The sequence below is a fragment of the Anas acuta genome, chromosome 4 (genome assembly GCF_963932015.1).
Source record: "Anas acuta chromosome 4, bAnaAcu1.1, whole genome shotgun sequence".
Lineage (NCBI taxonomy): Eukaryota > Metazoa > Chordata > Aves > Anseriformes > Anatidae > Anas > Anas acuta.
The window spans coordinates 23,907,003-23,924,728 of NC_088982.1; the positions used below are offsets into that span (position 1 = coordinate 23,907,003).

The 17,726-nt window shown below is 43.6% G+C and overlaps 1 protein-coding gene across 1 annotated transcript in view; it reads right to left on the reverse strand.

Moving 5' to 3' along the window:
- Positions 1-5,542, reverse strand: part of SMIM14 (small integral membrane protein 14) — a 37,827-nt gene extending 32,285 nt beyond the window's left edge. The window contains exon 1 of the mRNA XM_068680139.1: positions 5,350-5,542. The gene's annotated coding sequence lies outside the window, so the exon portion shown is untranslated. The remainder of the gene's footprint in view (positions 1-5,349) is intronic.
- Between the last annotated feature and the right edge of the window lie 12,184 nt (positions 5,543-17,726).

A 17,726-nucleotide genomic window follows, 5' to 3' on the forward strand; every position in this document is an offset into this window, starting at 1 on the left:
GAGCCGAGGGCCTGCAGGACTCATCCAAACCGAGCGGTGACACAGGGAAGAGGAGCTGGAGCTCCCTTCCCTGCCTTTTGTAGGGCACCAAGGACAACAGGAAATCGCTGTCGGTCAGCTAGCCGGAGAGGTGCTTTGCGCTTCACTTTCCTAATTTAAAATGATTGTTTCCTTTAAAAGATGAAGTGTTGACAAAGAATATGCTCTTATAACAACCTCCATAACCTATTCTTAAAACATCTCTGCTCTTGTGTCAAGATTTACAGGTTAAGATTACCATTAATGTGTTCAAATGTACCAAAGCAACTTAGGAGCTCGAAGCGAAGCTCAGGACTCCAGCTCATAAGCAAATTACCGCGGCGTAACAAAGCCACTGCACAGCTGCGGAGCTGGGGGAACTGTCCCCAGGCACGCCCTTACCCCATGGGACTTGTGAGCTGAGGGGACTTTGTATAATCCACAAAAGAAAAAAGTTACGGGGAGACACTTCACTCCAAACTGCCGGGGCACCCGGGTAAATGCTGCAGCTCCGATCACCTGCAATAAACAACTCACTGGTTTGAAGTGACTTTTTTTGGATGCTCAAGAACCAAGAATTTAGACATTTCATCACTTTGCAAAAGTAAACATTAAAAAATTCCCTTACTCCTTTACAGAAGGAAGTACAGATCGAAAACAAACAAAAATGATAGTTTTTCCGATGTACTGAGACACAATGTCTTGTAGCCCTAAGCAATGAAATTTTCTGAGACTTGTTTATTAGGAGCACAATTATTTAGTTTATAAAATACCTTACTAAATCCTTAAAACTGTAAAAACAGGCTACTCCCTCACGTTACTCCAACCCCACACAAACATAAAAATTATACTGAAATTCTTTGGAATATTTTCCTTCTTTTTTTTTTTTTCTCCGGGGATGACATATGTTTCTAATAACTTGCCACTGAGAAAACAGATTTAGCAGGGTAGCAGCATGCTGAGAAAGATAGCAGGATTTTCAATTTTCAGATGAAAGCAGCTCCATTCCCTGGCAGCCCCACTCCTAACCCCTTTAGGCCAGATCAAATTTTATCTGAAGCCAGCGGATGCCTGCCTTTGCCTTCAGTAGAAGTTGAATCAGGTTCTCTACCTACCTGCAGTAAACAACTTGAGCTTATCAATTAGGGAATTTTTAATCAGCACTTCTACCGGAGAGAAATCTGTTGCAATTAACAGGATTTCTGGGCTTGGTTATTTACATATGTTCAGCTCAACGAAGACCCAGTTTTCACCACAGAATAGCATCCACTCAGCAGACTCGCTGACTACTTTAGATCATCAAAAGGAAAAGTGTTATGCAAATCGTGCGACTCTCCCCTGCACCTACGAGCAACAGATTTTTCAATCTATTCATTTGCATAAGGAAAATCCGTGGTACTGTTTCATGAGGTCAGGGTGGGTTGCTTTGAAACACGTCTCACATCTTCGTCTCTTAAGTCTTCCTGCAGGAAAGAAGGTAGATTGCACCTTTAGACACTTTTCTTTCTACATACGGACTTGAACCTGAAGCATGCAACAACCTCAGTGCCTCAGAAAAGCCTCTATTGCCATTAATGCAGGAATATTATACTGTACTAGGATACACTGATATTATAATACAGGAATACTTCTGTGTTTCATGGAGTTCTCTGATAAAATCCTCATTCCCTGTGTTTTCAAACAGGGGCGCTGATGATAGGTGCCACCTAACCAGCCCAGCCCGACATGAAAGCGGGGAGCCCCACCGGTGCACAAACCCCTTGCAGAGGCACTCGTGTTAAGGCAACGCTGCTTGCACCAGGAAGCTTTGTTTCACACTTGATTTAGTCCGACTGTTTGAAGAGCTAACACCCGACTTTTCTTCACATCTGCATGCAATTTTATTCAGATGGGGTTTTTTCCTAAAATATTTTTTTTACATATGAAAATTGGCGTGTAATATTTAATCAGATTCTCTAAAATTATTGCCCTGCTAAAAATAAAGCTTTTACGATTAACCAGCAAGACATACGTGAGCATGTACATATGACCACGTGAAAAAAAGACGACCCAAACTCTGTTACTCCAGGTCTGCATTTGGCACAGATTTGACAAATAAAGCGTTGCAAATGCTTGTATCATGTTAATGGCTGGAGCTGCATTTTTGTACAGCCTTTCTGTTCCTTTTGATAAAATCTTTTCTTCCTGAGTGCAGTGCTTTGGATCTGACATTTGTCTATCAGTTTTATAAAGTAAGAATGAAACTATATTTAGCCCCAGAAAGCCACGGGTCTTAATGCATGCAAAGCTGCTGAAAAATCAGAACTAATCTTAATGAGGAAAACTTTTATCAAGTGTAACTCTGTCTGTTCCCACCGAAACGGGACTAATTTGTTCTGTTATCTCTAAAAATACCAGCCAGGCTCTTTGACTTAAGCCTCTGAAGCATATTTGTTCAATTAACAGCCATGCAAACGTACAACCACGCAATCATGCCAGGGGCTGCTCCCTGCCCACCTTCAGATCTTTCACGAAAAGCCCATCAGTCACCTCCAGAGAGCTTCCTCCTGCCCCCACCAATACCACAGGCGAGGTACCACGATGGAAAGGGGAGGATAGGACCATGTTCCTCTGCTGTACAGCTACTGAAGTCCAGCAGAAATAAAGCTAACACCGACTGATCCTTCTCATACACCTGGGTGCATCCCCACCTAATGAGGAGGAGTCGAGGGTTTCTTCAAACACAGGTTCCTGGGGAACTTGGGAAGCTCGCTGCTGGTGAGTCAAGGCCTGCAAGCTGAAGGAGCTATTCTGGGAAAAGCATATATATTTTTTTCTTCCCTCTTTTTGTCCTCAACCTGAAGAAGCATTGCAAGATTTGGCTCCGTGGTATAACTTCAGAACATTTTCTCAGCTTCCACTGCACTGAGAAGGACTTGGGAGCACCTGGATCTCCCAAGTACTCAGCGTCTTGCAGCACCAGGTGCCTCATTAGCAACTGGATAGCTCTTTATGTATTAATAAACTGAATCTAGGAAGTTAGAGCAGAAAGCATGCGTAACATCAAGTGTGATAGTATATATGAGTATGCTCTCGGGCTCTCTAATTTGCTTTCCAAGCAGAATACAGGCAGATGACATCAATTTTTCTGTCTATAAGTGCATCTGCCAAAATATTTTTACATCTGTTGCAAAAAGAAACCTAAATGTTCAAAGCACACAGAGTAAGAAACTGATACTTGGTATTGTTGGGGCGCCATACACTTCCACTCATGCGCACTTTGAAAAAAGAAGATCTTGCTACTTCCATGGCACTGGCTTGAATTTCTGCAGACTCTTGATATTAGGTCCCATTCTGCTATGACAAACTTAACAGAGACAAAATGTGGCCTTTAAGGGCGTATGTCAAATACCTAAAATATCTAGGAGGGAAAATTCTGAAACACGAACACGGGGTTTGTTTTATTACACATCCGTTATGCAAATAACATTCACGCATCGCTAATTCTGAAGTATAAATATATAAAAGCAGAAAATGAGAAGTTCATAACGAAACAAGAAGTCAGTTAGAAACTAACTTTCTCTAGAGCCAAATACCAACCTTTTGAAAGCAGACAGGGCAGTTACAAAACAATTAAAACCATAATGCGTTTTTAAATTGTTTGTATGTAGACTGCTTCTTTAACAACAGATATATTTTTCTTATTTTTCCTTTAAAATGAAGGAAGAACACAGACTGCAGGATGCAGCCCAGGTAAGCAGGCTGTGCAGTTTGTACTTAATGGACCAGACTCGTGGTTTTGGTAAGGTGCTGCAAAACCACTGCCACAAGCATGGCATATGAAACCCCACGGAACCACGCTCATAATGTTTATTTCTATAGGCAGCTAGGCTAAAATACAATCCGACCAGGACAACAGAATGGCTGGTACTGCAATCTCTGTTTGGAAATGGACCCTTGTGGCCCTGAGCAGGTCAGGGACTTCCCTGCTTGCCAGGGAGGCACGTGCCCCAGTGTCTCATGCAATGACCAGCAACATACACCCAGTCAGCCCTCAACCCTTGTTTAGCAACTTACACAAGATGATCTTAAACCACTTAAAATATAGAATTCCCTGCTACTTTGGAGTTGGGTGAGAAAAGTACATCTCATTTTACAAAAAAAGGGGCAAGAGAACTAAAAAGAGCTCACGCTCACCTACCTCAGCAGCAGGGGAAGGGACGGCACTGAGGACTGAGCCAGCAACCGTGCTGCTAGCTGTTACAATCCCTTTTCTCTACCAATTGCTTCTACCGTTTCGAGCCACGCTGTCAGTGACAGGGTCACTTTTGAAAAGCAAAAATCAATAATCAGCAACAACAGCTTGATTTCTTTCATCTGGACAAGTCGTACGAATATGAAGAATGAGATGGAATTATCAGGGACCTTACTCTCTGTTGCTGCATGCAGAAAGAAATCAGAAGTAAGATTTTTTTTTTCTTGTTTTGTTGTCATTTTTTTTTCCAGCTGATGTCTGCTTTTGAAAGTAACAGAAACGAGTAAAGGTCAGCAGCACTCGAAGAGCTGAACACGAAAGACTTCTTAGAAGCAACCCGCTAAAGCTCACTGCAGCCGTGCACACTAATGACATTAACATAATATGCTATAAAAAAAAAAAAAAAAAAATAAAAGAGTCCTGATGTTTAAAGGCTGGAGATGAGTTTTCGAGACTTATCTAGGCGCGTACACAAGGATGTTTACCAGCACGGCGCAGACACACTCCCTGTAGCCATAAATCCATAACCCAAAGACGATGCTGGAGACGGAGCGCAGGAACAGGTGTCTGCCGGGACGAAGTTTCGGAGGCAGGTCACGCACGGGGCTCACCTCATTGAGGAGCCAGGTTGGGGGCTCCAGCTGCCAGGGCTGGGTGTCGGGGGCCCAGAGCTGGTGGCAGCTACGGAGGGGTGGCCACGGCTCGTATCGGGGTCTCTGCGGCCAGCAGCCCCCTGCGTGGCTTGCCCCGGCTGCCAGCCACAGCTGGGGGCACACAGATAAGGAATTCCCGGCTGGAAGCCCGTCTGTAGGGTGTTGGTACCGTGACACCGTCCCTGTCCCGGGGGCTCTGTGCCCTACACGAGGAGCCCAATCCCCCCTCCAGCTGCACGCCCAGCCCAGCTGTCAGCCTGTCACTTCTCCGCGGAGCACCAACTGCAACCCCCGGCACCCAGACCCGCCACCACACGGCACCCAAACCCCAAAGCGACCGGGGACGCCCCCCGGCCAGCCCCAAAAACCCGGCCCCGGCCTCGCTGCGGGCACTGCCCCGGGCTCCCCGGGGGGAGCGGCGGGGGGCGCGGGGGGCGGGCTCACCGTGCTCCGGCCGCCGTGCGAGGAGGAGGAGGAGGAGGAGGAGGAGGAGGAGGAGGAAGAGGAGGCTGAGGAGGGCTGGGGCGGCCGGGCTCGGCCCCACTGCTCCGGCCGGCTCCCACGTCAGCCCGCACCACGAGACCCGGATCTGCCGGCTCCTGGCGGCGGGGCCGGAGCCGGGGCGGTGCCGCGCCGCGACCGCCCCTCGCTCCCGCCCCGCAGCGGCTCGGCCCGGCCCTGCTGCCTCGGAAAAGGGGGGGGCGATCCCGGGAACGGCCCCAAAACGAAGGAACGGCCCCAAAATGAAGGAACGGCCCCAAAATGAAGCCCTCCCTCCCCCCTCGAGGGGAGCGGGGTGTGGGGTGCGGCCAGTCCTCGAGCTGAGGCGTGAGGGGCGTGTGGTGCGCGTCGCTGCCCTGCAGGAGCTCCTGGCCCCAAAGCCCCTCAGCAGTAAAAGGCTCCCCTGTAACAGTCCGGCTAGAAGGTGTGGGGTGAAGTTAGGAATGGGGAACTTGAGGTGGTGGCTGCTCGGGGCAGCCAGCTGGGTTCGGCCGTGCCTGGCCAAGGAGCTGTGCAGGAGGATGGGGCCAAGTCCTGCCCTGGGCACCGTGACCCCACACCATCATGCACCGGGGATTACACAGGAAAAAATATCTTGTCCTCTGATGTTTTCAAGGCTGGCTTATGTCCTTCAAGCCAGAAAACATGGATGCTGCTGAATTGCAGTGAGAAGGCAGGCGGGATGGGAGCTGCAGGCTCCCACCAGTCAGTACCTCATAGCACGAGTGCCTCCTACGGTCTGACACGGCCCACACGGGGACAACCCTGGCTGTTCTCATCACTTCTCCACGTCACAGTACATTCAAACCCTCTTTCATGGCTATAGGGTTGCCATTTGTTTTCATCCGAACGTTTTTTTCAAGCTTTGTGTGTCAAGCCTACATTGCTCTGCCAAGCCTTGGGCGCATTGCCAGTTGGCAGCCTTGCCCCTCCAGCAGTTTTTGGGGTGCAAAGCCGTGTTGTCCCTACAACGTGGTTAGCCCAGCTGCCTGCTCCCATTGCGGGGCTGACCCTGGGCATAACAGCCCACTTCTGGGAGGAGCTGGCCATGGCCCACAGTCCCGGCTTGTCATGGACCTTTCCTCTCCTTACCCGTGTCAGCCCTTTCTCTTGTCTCTTTCCGTGACCCATGTGTCAGCCCTTTCTCTTGTCTCAGTGCCAGACTAAACAGTGGCAACACTGGAAAGTGAACAGAAGCACAGACGCACAGCCAGGCCATCACACTAAAAATCTCAAGTGCACAGAGCCGATGTTGTCTTCTCTTCCTCATTCCAGGGAACTGAACCTCTGGTAGGGCACTAAGGATGCTAAAATAGATCTTTAATTTGGGAATACAAAACAACATCCCTACAATGTTTCCTGGAAGAACAGGTTTCTTGACAGCCTGACCCAGGAATTTAGAGTGCAACAGAAACCATGCACACCAGCTGCATTGAGGTACACTTGGCTGGGCTTTCTCTGGCTTGACGTATATTTTGGTTGTCCTGGCCCAAGTGTTAATGGTGTTACCTGTGTTAATGGTTTCCTGCACAGTGCCAGAGGGTGGTCATAAGCAGTACGATCATCTGTAGCTGCATCTTTGCTCACACCTCTCCCTCAGCCGTCCTCCTAAGCCTTTACCAGGGAACGAGCCATCCTAGAAGCAAGCAGAGATGGTTTCCCAACACCATTAAGCAGCCTTGCCTATCTGTCTACCCCTCCATACCAAGAACCTAGGGTTAGTCACTGTTCTAGAAAATGGAGGTGAGATCCTGAAATCCCCAAACCAGAACCAACTTACTGTACTAGTCCTGGCTCAGATAAGAGAGGAGAGCAGTGGCAACTCATCAGTAGTGGAGGGGAAGGTTCCTCCTGTCAAGCTAAGGCATGAACACTGAACACTTCTGTTTTCTTGCCTGTGGGTAAAGCCAAGCAGTCTGTTGTTGCTAAACGGCTGACAAGCACACTTGGGCAAACTGCTGGAATTGGGAAGAGAGTCTCACAGTGACTGATTCTTGGCAAACAATTTGTACAATCCTAAAATTGGAAGGGATAGACTAAATGAGCTAGACAGGCTCAGATGCCTTGTCTGAAAAAAAAAACATGAACTTGCAAAAGGTCTGCAAAGGAGAGACAGGAGTTGATGGGGATGAAGACTGAGAAATCTACAAGAAAGCAGCATGGAACTTACAGCTACAGCTGTGATGACTTCCTCTCTTCCTTTGACTCAAATGCAGCCCCCTCGAAACTCATCGTATCACAACTTTCTCACTCATTTCTCACATCACCCCATCCAGGAACTCACATCACAGTGCAATCTCTTGAAGTTGTCCCTTGATAAGATATGCATGCAGCAGTACCTGGCCAGTTGGGCAGCATGCTGGGTGATATGCAAGCACACACCAAACAGCTCCTCTCTCCTTAATCTTGTTTCTTCCCCTCGTGTTGTTACTGAAAAGTTCTACATATCTGTGAACAAATTTACGTAACTGGGCTCAGGAAAAAGCTGACCTTTTCAGTATCGCCTTCTGCATTATTTGCACTGCATATTTGACAGCAAAATCTGATCGTTTCTCTGTTCAACATGTATGTTTCCATCGGCATGCTTGGAGAGCTGGGAACCTGATGACCCTAGTGAAGGATGGACTGCTGAAAGAGTGATCCTCGTGGAAAGAAACTTCAGAATATGAACTGTCAAGGAAGGCAATAAGAGCTACAGATAGTAGAGGGCAGGAACAAGAAAAATCTCAGCTTCTTACTTTCAAATCAGCAAGTACATATATAGGCAGAGAGTAGGTATTTTGCATAAAGCATTCTGCCAGAGCATCCCTCACAATTTGGCCCTCCTGGTTCCCACGGGCAAATGAACAAGCCATAGCAGGCACTGATTCTATCTCAGCTTCCCACTCCCAGGCTTCAGCCATCTGCTCCCCTTACACTCACAAATTTAGTGCACGACACAGCAATAACACAAGATCCTGATACGGAGGCTGTGTTCAGACTCACTCCATGAATTCTCCCTTCTGGCAGGCAAACTAGGATGAAAACAGTGATGACTTAGGCTACTGGTAATGACTTTACGAACGAAGGCATGAGATGCATTCAAGATCAGCTAGCAACAAGGACAGAATAGTAAATCCATTGATTTTGGCACACCAGAAAGAATTGTACTGCCCACTGCCAAGCTAAAATATGAAAACTCCACTTGAAGGGCAGAAGATTGTAATGTTCCTTCCACCCGTAACCCTGTACCATAGAAGAGGGTGGGAGCTGAGCAAAACTTACTGTGACATTCTCTACATCTGTCACATGAAAGTAGTGTGGCTGGGGCACTCTGCAAAGCAGCAGGCAGATGTCACATTCCAGACCCTGGTGCTAGCTTTCAACTTTTTTACCCTAATAGGCAATGGAAAAGCAGGAGTCATGCTGGTGAGCTAACCTGCCAAATAATGCATGACTTTGCTACAGATATCCAAGACCTTACTACTTTTGCCATTCTGGAGTTCTCCTTCTGCTGATGTCCTTCTCATCTTTGCTGCCTGACTTGTGCCACTAGGTACGGTATCGCTCCCATACCGATACTTTGTGGAACGGAAATTCTTCAGCTGCAATTCATGCCTGATCTGAAAAATGACCTAGAAATGGGACAAGTCCTCTTAACAAAACTCCTTTTCTGTCTGCTCCCTCTTTTCCTGTATGCAGTCCGTAATAACTAGATAATGCTATTCCCAGAAGGAATCTGAAAAAAACTGCACTGCAAATTTTGATGCTGAAAAGCCCCTTGGAAGATGTCTGAAGCATGGTCTGAAAACGGCATCCAAGAAGTCGAAGAAAAAAAGACTATAACGTCCCCTCGCAGTAGTAGCAAGGTATGAGTTGCCTTTTGGCAGCGACATGTCTTTTTAGCAACACTTCCAATTAGAAGGAGGCATCTAATTTTGGAAAAAGGATCCAAGTCCTTAGAAAAGTTGCTCACAGACATTCCTAGAATTCAGCGGGGATGGCATCGCACAAAGCACTGGGGAATTGCAAAGCACCCCGGGATACTAGGCAGCGAGACTGCGAATTAGCTGGCACAAAGACTGTATTGTGTGCTTAGGTTAATGTAACTGAAATTTAGTCGTGTAATCCCAACTGAAACAAATTTATACTGCTAGATTTTCTCAATGCACAGATACAAGCCTCATGAACGCCCGACCACAACCTAAGCTGTCAAGACTCACAGAATAAAATATGGCTGGGTGGAAGGAAGAAACCCCACTGAAGCTGTCAGAGGAGGGCTTTTGTACGGAGGGCTTTTGTGCTCTAGAAGCATCGACACACCAACACGGACTTTGAGATGTCAGGGGAAACAATCACAAAGGATTGCTATAATGCTGCCAGATTACAGCTGGCCAATGACGTTTTCCAAGCCAGGAAATGGAGGAAGGAACTCTGAGACTGAGGAGGCAAGGATTGTTTTACAGTTAACTAGAATAATAGTTACGAGATCAGGCTGGCAAAATAATATTTAAGAACGGAAGATTAAGATCTGATCCACTGAATTGTTAATGACAACACTCGTCTGAACCAGGCTGAAAATTGGATCTGAATTTCACTGTGATTGATAATTATGCAATCAGTGTCAGGAACATATTTTGCAAATACTTTGGGAAATCCCCTCTAAAAATGTGGTCTAAGTGAACCAACACTAGCATAACCTTAACAAATTGTTTTTCCTCTGGGGCAGAAACCATAATAGCAGCTGCACAGTTGTGGTAGCTTTCTTGCAAAGAAAAGATGAGAAGCAGTGTGAACTGCTTCTTGAGCCGCTGTAGTTCACAGCCATAAATTATCTGCAGCCATAAACTTACCAGCAGCTAACGTCACTATATTTGTCTGAAAACTGCTGCCACTCGGGAAAAACACACATCATGTCACCCTCTCTCTGTGTTCAGAGCCATTTCGCCATTCTGTTTGAATCTGCCTCTGAATATGAGTCAGAGCCCTCAACTGTTACAGTTCTTACAGACTTGAAATAAAAATGAATCCCTGTTCATTTTCCAGGTGAACGTCTGATAGAAGAAGCCGTATCTGATAGATGAGCCACAGGCACAGAATGCAAGCCAGTAGGTTTGATGAATGCTAGTGCAGAAGAAAATGTGAGAAAAGGAAAACAGGACCCCAAAGGATTTTTTGGAACACTTTACCACATCTAACTAAGAAGCAGCATGGAGTCAAACTTTTCTGGTCAGGATTTGGGAATTACTCTGATCTGAAATGGATATGCAGTTTTGCGTTTGGTAATAAGCACTCAGTATACAATTGAAATTTAAGAGTAACCATCCATTAAAAAAGGCTTTATCTCCCAAGATCAAAGAGGGACGACATTTCATACATCACTGAGGAGGTGTATCAAGAGGCATAACTCTGCCAGTCAGTATTCTGTCACAAAGAGATGGCTGTACCTCTGCATGGACTCCAGAAGGAATAAATCAAAATGTTGGAAGAGAACCCGATCTATTATCGTGGTAAGTCATACTTTGGTTTCTGCAGCACATTCAAGCACGCTTTTCATCTTAGATCTTAGTAGGTGAGTATTGACAAAACCGAGGAATAACTCCTTTCTCAGCTTGCCAAGATCTGTGTGAACTTAATGCGACGGTTTTAGCTGGTGCACTTTTGCTCTTTGAGGCTGTGGTTATGGCACAGCTGGATGTTTGCTGCAGTAAGTTCTGTCAAATCTATTGAACAGGAGCTGTAAACCCTAGAAGTGGGTTAGTATATAAAAGATAATTACAACTTACGGAATTGATAACGCTATCAGGTCAGGAACAAAAAAAAAATCTGTAGTATTCAGCTCATACTTCACACTTAGCAAATTTTGCAAAAATGTTGCATAAATTAAGGGAAAACATTTCAATGTTCACAGCGTGAATTTACATTTCCAATGTTGAAATGGGTTCTCGTGGTTACCTTTGTGTTAAGCTACTGAGGTCTAAATTGGACACAGATGTTGCCTCTAAAACTGGAGGTAATTACTGAAAAAAAAAGATGAAAAGGATTTGAAGCTGGTGCCAGAAACAACTGAGGGAGCTAGACTCTTCTTAGCAGCACACAGTGTCAGGGCAAGAGCAACGGGCACAAACTGAAACGCATGAAATTCCAGCTGAACATAAGAAAACACTGCTTTACTCTGATTCTGGTTGAACATTACAACAGGTTGCCTGGAAAGGTTGTGGCATCTCTGTCCTTAGAGATATTCAAAACCCAGCCAAACATGGTCCTGGGCAACGTGCTTCAGTTGGTCCTGCTTCAGAAGGGGATTGGACTAGATGGTCCCGTGAGAGCACTTCCATCACAATTTTCAGTGGGGGTAAAATTATTTAAGATGGATGACACAAAAATACATGGAAAACAAGACACCCAGAAATAGCTGTGCAGGAAGGCAGTGCATACACGGACTATTTGGGGTTCACAGGTTTTATGCCTGCTGTATGGTTAGGGAAGGGACCAACAGCGTAACACCAACCACAGCATTCCTAGGAGTAGGGGTTGGGAGCTGCAAAGTCCTGAAAGACAATCATCCAGCATGACTGAATTTCTCCCAGCATGACTAACCTCTAATTGGGGAAAGAAAAATACAGTCTAGAATACTGCCTTTTAAAAGGTGCCAATTTCCAATTTACCGTGCAATCTTTTTGCACTCTGTCAGGAAGATGGGAAAGCTGTAATGGAATTTTATGAGCTGGGTTACACCTCACTGAAACTGCTATAATTGCTACCCCTCATTTGAGAAAATGCACAAGACAAGCTCCTCATACCCAAACTGGATCTACCAGAAATAAAGGCGAGCACTACTGCTGAAAACAAAGGCACACAGAGCAGTAGGGATCTTCTCGATTCTGGTCTGTGAAACATTATGTACCTGACAGAGATCCGAAGACCGGAGAAACTGCCTGCTTCTGCTCTGTTCAGGGACATTGCACACGAGTTGATGCATGAACCATCCACTATTTGAATCTTGTTTGTTTCACCTGACTTTATCCTCCAGTTCTTCCTTTAATAACTTGCCAGATCCCATTTCCTTGCTAGCCCCGTGGCCAGACTGGAAACAATTAGATTAGGAAAACAACAAAATCACTTTGTCTTAATTTGTATTCTTGAGTTGGTAGTTACTGGTTTATACGACTACAAATGCAGTTCAATTAACTGTTTCCATGACTGTGGTCTAAACAGTGAATAGTGATTTAGACTTAATGATTTAGCTAAATTAGTATTCTACTGTAGCGAGATCAATAGAGAAGTTTCTTTTCCTAATACAAAGTTGTCCTAGCAGCTATGTTAGATTGGTATGAACAGCAACACAACTTGATACATTACCCATCTGTCATGGATGAGCACTTTTGGGATGATCTCTGACAAACTTCACTAGCTTGAAAATTGTTATTCTAGACAGTTCCAGAAGACTTCCATCAGCTGTGGATTTGGTGACCATCATGACATATCATACTGTAGTTTAGCAAGATGGCTCTCATTAGAAATAAGTTCAAATTCTGGTTAGAATCTTCAAAAAAGCCTCAGAATCCCCAAATTGCTAGATCAAGTAATAATAGCTGAATTCAAGAGCTCTAGATTTCTTTTTTATTAAAAGGAATTATATTTTCCTCTTTTCATGATGCCTAAGAAATCTTGTGCACTACAAAACAGATTGAAGGGATTCACAACAACTGATGATGCAAAATGTTCTGGAAAATATCCTCTCTGTGGTTCTCACTTCTTATTTTATTTATAAGACTGCTTATTTTATTGCATGTATATTGCAATAAGAAGTCTTTACAAGACTTCTTATTTTATTGCATGCATATTGCCCATACTGTGGTTGTTTATACATCATTAATCTATAATCTCTTATAACTGGAAAGCTTTTTGGAGTAGGGACCAAGTGTAATGTGTAGCTGTTGCCTGCAGGAGCTTGATCCCGATTTTGCAGCCTGCATTGATGGCTTTATGTCTCAGATCACAAAAATTTTTGTGAAGAGCAAGAGGTCACATCACATTCTCCCAACCGGACACAGTGGTGATGTAGCAAAACAGTTTCTAACATAAAATACCCAAGTAAGTGTTGCCTGTCTCCTCAAAAGAAAAAGGAGGAAGCCAGGTGGAAGCACCCTGCAGACCCCAATCTGATCTACACGCGAACAGTTGGACCACTTTGTGCACAAAAAGCTTTCCAGTAGGTAACTTTTCTACACTTTCAGGAACATGAAAATATTTTGGCAGTTAATGACCACAGTTTACTACCAGTGCTGTGCAATTAGGCTGTTATTGCATTTACTTTCAAACAGAAAGTGTTTTTATTTTTTATTTACTCTGGATTCCCATATTCATTCAATTAATGCTTCACAATAAATGCTGCTCCAATTCTAACTAAATTAATTTGTCCTAATGAGATACCCTAACTCCACCCCCAAGCAATCACTCCACACTATCAGTGCCATTTTAATCTTCTCTCTCACTTTCTCACTGCATTTAGCTACTTCTCTGGCTACTACTGTGCTGAACAACAAATCTAAGCTTCTAGCTTCAAGGTTGTATATGCTTCAGCCCTGATGACATTTATGAAACTGAGATTTTCTGTGCATCAGTCTGAATCTGATTTGAGTCCCCATGGTCATTAAAATAGCAGGGATTGTTATTCAGTCAGAAATACTAAGGACAGGGGAGAAGATGATGTCCAGTTGTCCAGGAATAGCTGTCCAGCTGCCCTTTTAAGGCAGCTCTTTAGTCCCTTTTGTATCTATCTATGAAGACTGCCATATTCTATTAAATAAAGTTACATAGATTTGATAATGTACTAAAAGTTATTACATTATTAGATGGTAATGCAAAATGCTTAAACTAGTACAAATTCTTCATTCAGAGCAGAAAATGTTTCTAAGTGGAAAAAAATACAGCAGCAAAGCAGTGTGGTAACTATATCCTTTATATTACTTGCCAAATCCTCTCTTCCCTTATAACTCTGATACTCATAAAACTAATAATAATAGGTTGTGAAATCTATTTTTGTACTCCAAACTTGCTTTCATTTTGAAAGGATCCTCAAAAGGATTGCTATCTTCTTTTTTGTAATAGGAAGAAAAGAGTACAGCTTCACAATTTTTTCCTTATAAGAAATGCTTTTAGTTCCCTCTGATCGATTTGTCGGTCTCCTGAGGCCAAATTTTTCAAGGCAGATGCCCACTCATTAAGAACATTTTAAAAAACTGTGACCTCCCACAGAATTACAAGAAGTTTGTCATAGCCAAACCTGTTTTTATTTATTTATTTATGTTGGTGGTTTTGTGTGTGTGTTTTGTTGTTTAATTTTTGCCTTTCATGAACCCACAAGAAACAGCTCCTGGGTCCCAAGGTATACATACCACCAGTTGAAAATCACTCCTCCACAAAGTAACATAAGTTTTAAAAAAATAAAAATGCTGTCAGACTTAAAAGGGAGCTGTTTGTATCTTGGTTTTCCTATGAAAAATATCAGGTTCAGATAAAATACTAATTTCGAATATTGCCATGCCACCAAATTAATGAAAAGTCCAGGACATAACACCAATTTCTAATGAAAACCCTTAACAAGTGAAGAAAAATGGGGTATTACTATTAAACTACCAAACATTTCTACACAGGCATTAATTATTTCATGGAAATTTTGCTAAATGTTGTTTAGCCATAGATTGCTTGATGTAAAATCAATAGCTGAATTAATTTCTGATCTAACCCCACTAAGTCAGGCAAGTGGCATCATATGGTTTCAAACCAAGTGACTTCAGGTAAATCTGATCTTTAGTTAGTGCACTTACTGTATTTTAAAAAATATATTCCAGCTGCTAATGACACGAAAACCACAACTTTAGAGAGGGCGAATTGTGACTGAACGCAGCATCTTTCCACTGGGAACACCAATTGCTGCCCTACCGCTTCAGGCATTTCCGACTGCAGAACCCCTCCAAGTCCTTCCTGAACACCTTGACAGGAAAGATGAGACAAGCCTATATATATAGCAGCGGTGCCAAGAGCTTTCTGCAAGGCAAGGAGCTCCCCAAGAGCGGGATCTGTCTCAGATCAGCGAGCAAACCCGCCCGGTTGCACCCAGGAGAGGGCACTGTTACACCTGGCCACGGAGCCGGACGTGGACACGGAGAGGAGGAACAGGAGAGTTCAGCCGACGACTTAAAAAACTCGGTCAACTCGCACAACCAGTTGGTTATTTTTATGATAAAGGCAATCTTCGGAATGAGCTGAGTCACCTGGACGCTGCCACAACAGGAACACAACGTGGCAGGCAATAAATGCGCGGGATAAATCTGTTTTTGTAGTCCCTGTGATGTGCAAGATGCCACGCAGGTAAATAACACGGCTTCTGGCAGGCAGACCTCTCTGCAAGCTGGAATAACCCAGAGTGTAAATTTGTAGGTGTAAATTCAGTATAAAACAAGAGTTAAATTTAAAACTGGCTTGTTTTGATCAATATTCTGTGCTTCCAATTTGTTGCCGATTTCTTAATAAAGCGTATTATAAATGAGCTTGTGAGCATTTAAATGCAAAGGGAATACCATCTAATACTGACACAACCTGTAAGGTTCATCCTTTCATAGATGCCTCTTGAAGACAAGTGAAATAAGAATACAAAATACGTTACAGTGAAATGAGAATACAAAATACGTTACAATTTCAGTCCCTCTTTCTGAAGTGTTTGAAATCACGACACAGATCTCTTGAGACAGCTCTCTCCTCCGGTAAGAAATCCTCCAGCAACAATGAGAGGAGACCAAACCTGACATTTCTGATTTTTCTAAACTAAAGAGACCAAGATGGTGGGGGGGGCAAGGACTGAAGTCTTGTTATGCAAGACACAAAAGAGCAAGAGAAGTAAAAATATATTGTATGCTGGAAAGTTACAGATTCAGAAATTGTATTTTCTTCTTCTTATCATGGTGAACAACCACAATAAGTCCAAATTCTCTTGAGTAATTATAACAGAAAAATATACTACTGACATGAACTGAATAAAATATGCAAAATATGGAAACGAGAAAGAGATCACTGAGAATCTTAACTTGAAGAACAGCAATTTAATCACTTTTAGTGCTGACATAAGCATCTTGGAGTCCTCAGGCAGTATGCTGGGGTTGAGGGGAATCCATAGTCTCAGGCAGATGAGCCATGCACATGGTAGTTGTCCTGTATTTGCGGCGAGTCCAGCATGCCCACACAATTTGTGCATGAAAAAGAGCCACTTTTCCATGAAAATGTGGGGACTGTTTATGACATATAGGTTGTGGGATGGATACCATCTCCCACATTAAATGGGAAATGATATATTGTTCAACATGTTTGGTTATCCTAGCATTGGCAACAGCGGCCTCTTCCTGCTGAGACTGGGCTGATGTCTTAAATCGCTGACCTCAGTTTATAGGCACTGATCCTATAAACTTTCCTCCTGCAATAATATTGTATAGTTACAACTTCATTTAATACACCATATTTCCTGCTCCTACTTCCAGAAGTATTTCAAAGCAATATGCCAAGCGCACTAAATGCATGGATACTCAGAACCGTACCTCCCAGTCTTATTATTTATGACCAAGACTGCAGGCAAAAGTACAGACCACTGCAGCTAGTTTGTGAAAGCTGCTATTGAAAGAACTGTCTGCTATAAGGCTAAATTGACAATGGGATTAATGAAGGAACAATCTTCTGAATTGAGATATACTACAAAATTTCACATTAAAAAAATGTTCAAATGTCTGCAGTCTTTGGTATGTGGGTTTTTCTAAGGGTAAAAGACCGATGAGAACTTAATTCAGAGGATACACATAGATTTGTATTGTCAAATACTATAAAATATATAATGAAGTCAGACATGGAAGTCACTGAAATTATGCAAAGAGGCTGAGTATGCTCTCATTTTTTCAAAGCATTTTTTTCTTTCCAAGCACTTAAAAAAAATACTGTCTGAAGACTTCTAGTCTACAGTCCTGTTGTGGCCTAAAACCCTGTAGACTCTTCTGCAAATTAGTAAACTACAGCATTGTATGTAGTATACCTAAGGGGGTACACGATGATAACCCCAGCATGCTGACTACAGGGTACTGATTTTAGGCAATATTTTAATGCTGGCAGACCTTGCAACTACTCATTTCTACCCCCCCAAAAAAAGCCTTTTTATATTCTCTATTTTTTACCAAAAAGAAAATCAAAAGAAAAAGGACAACTAAAATGGGGGGTTGGAAAACTATATGGTGAATATGAAACAGTTGCAAGATAAGGAAAAATGCCTATTTAAGGACAAAGTAAGAGTGTGTTAT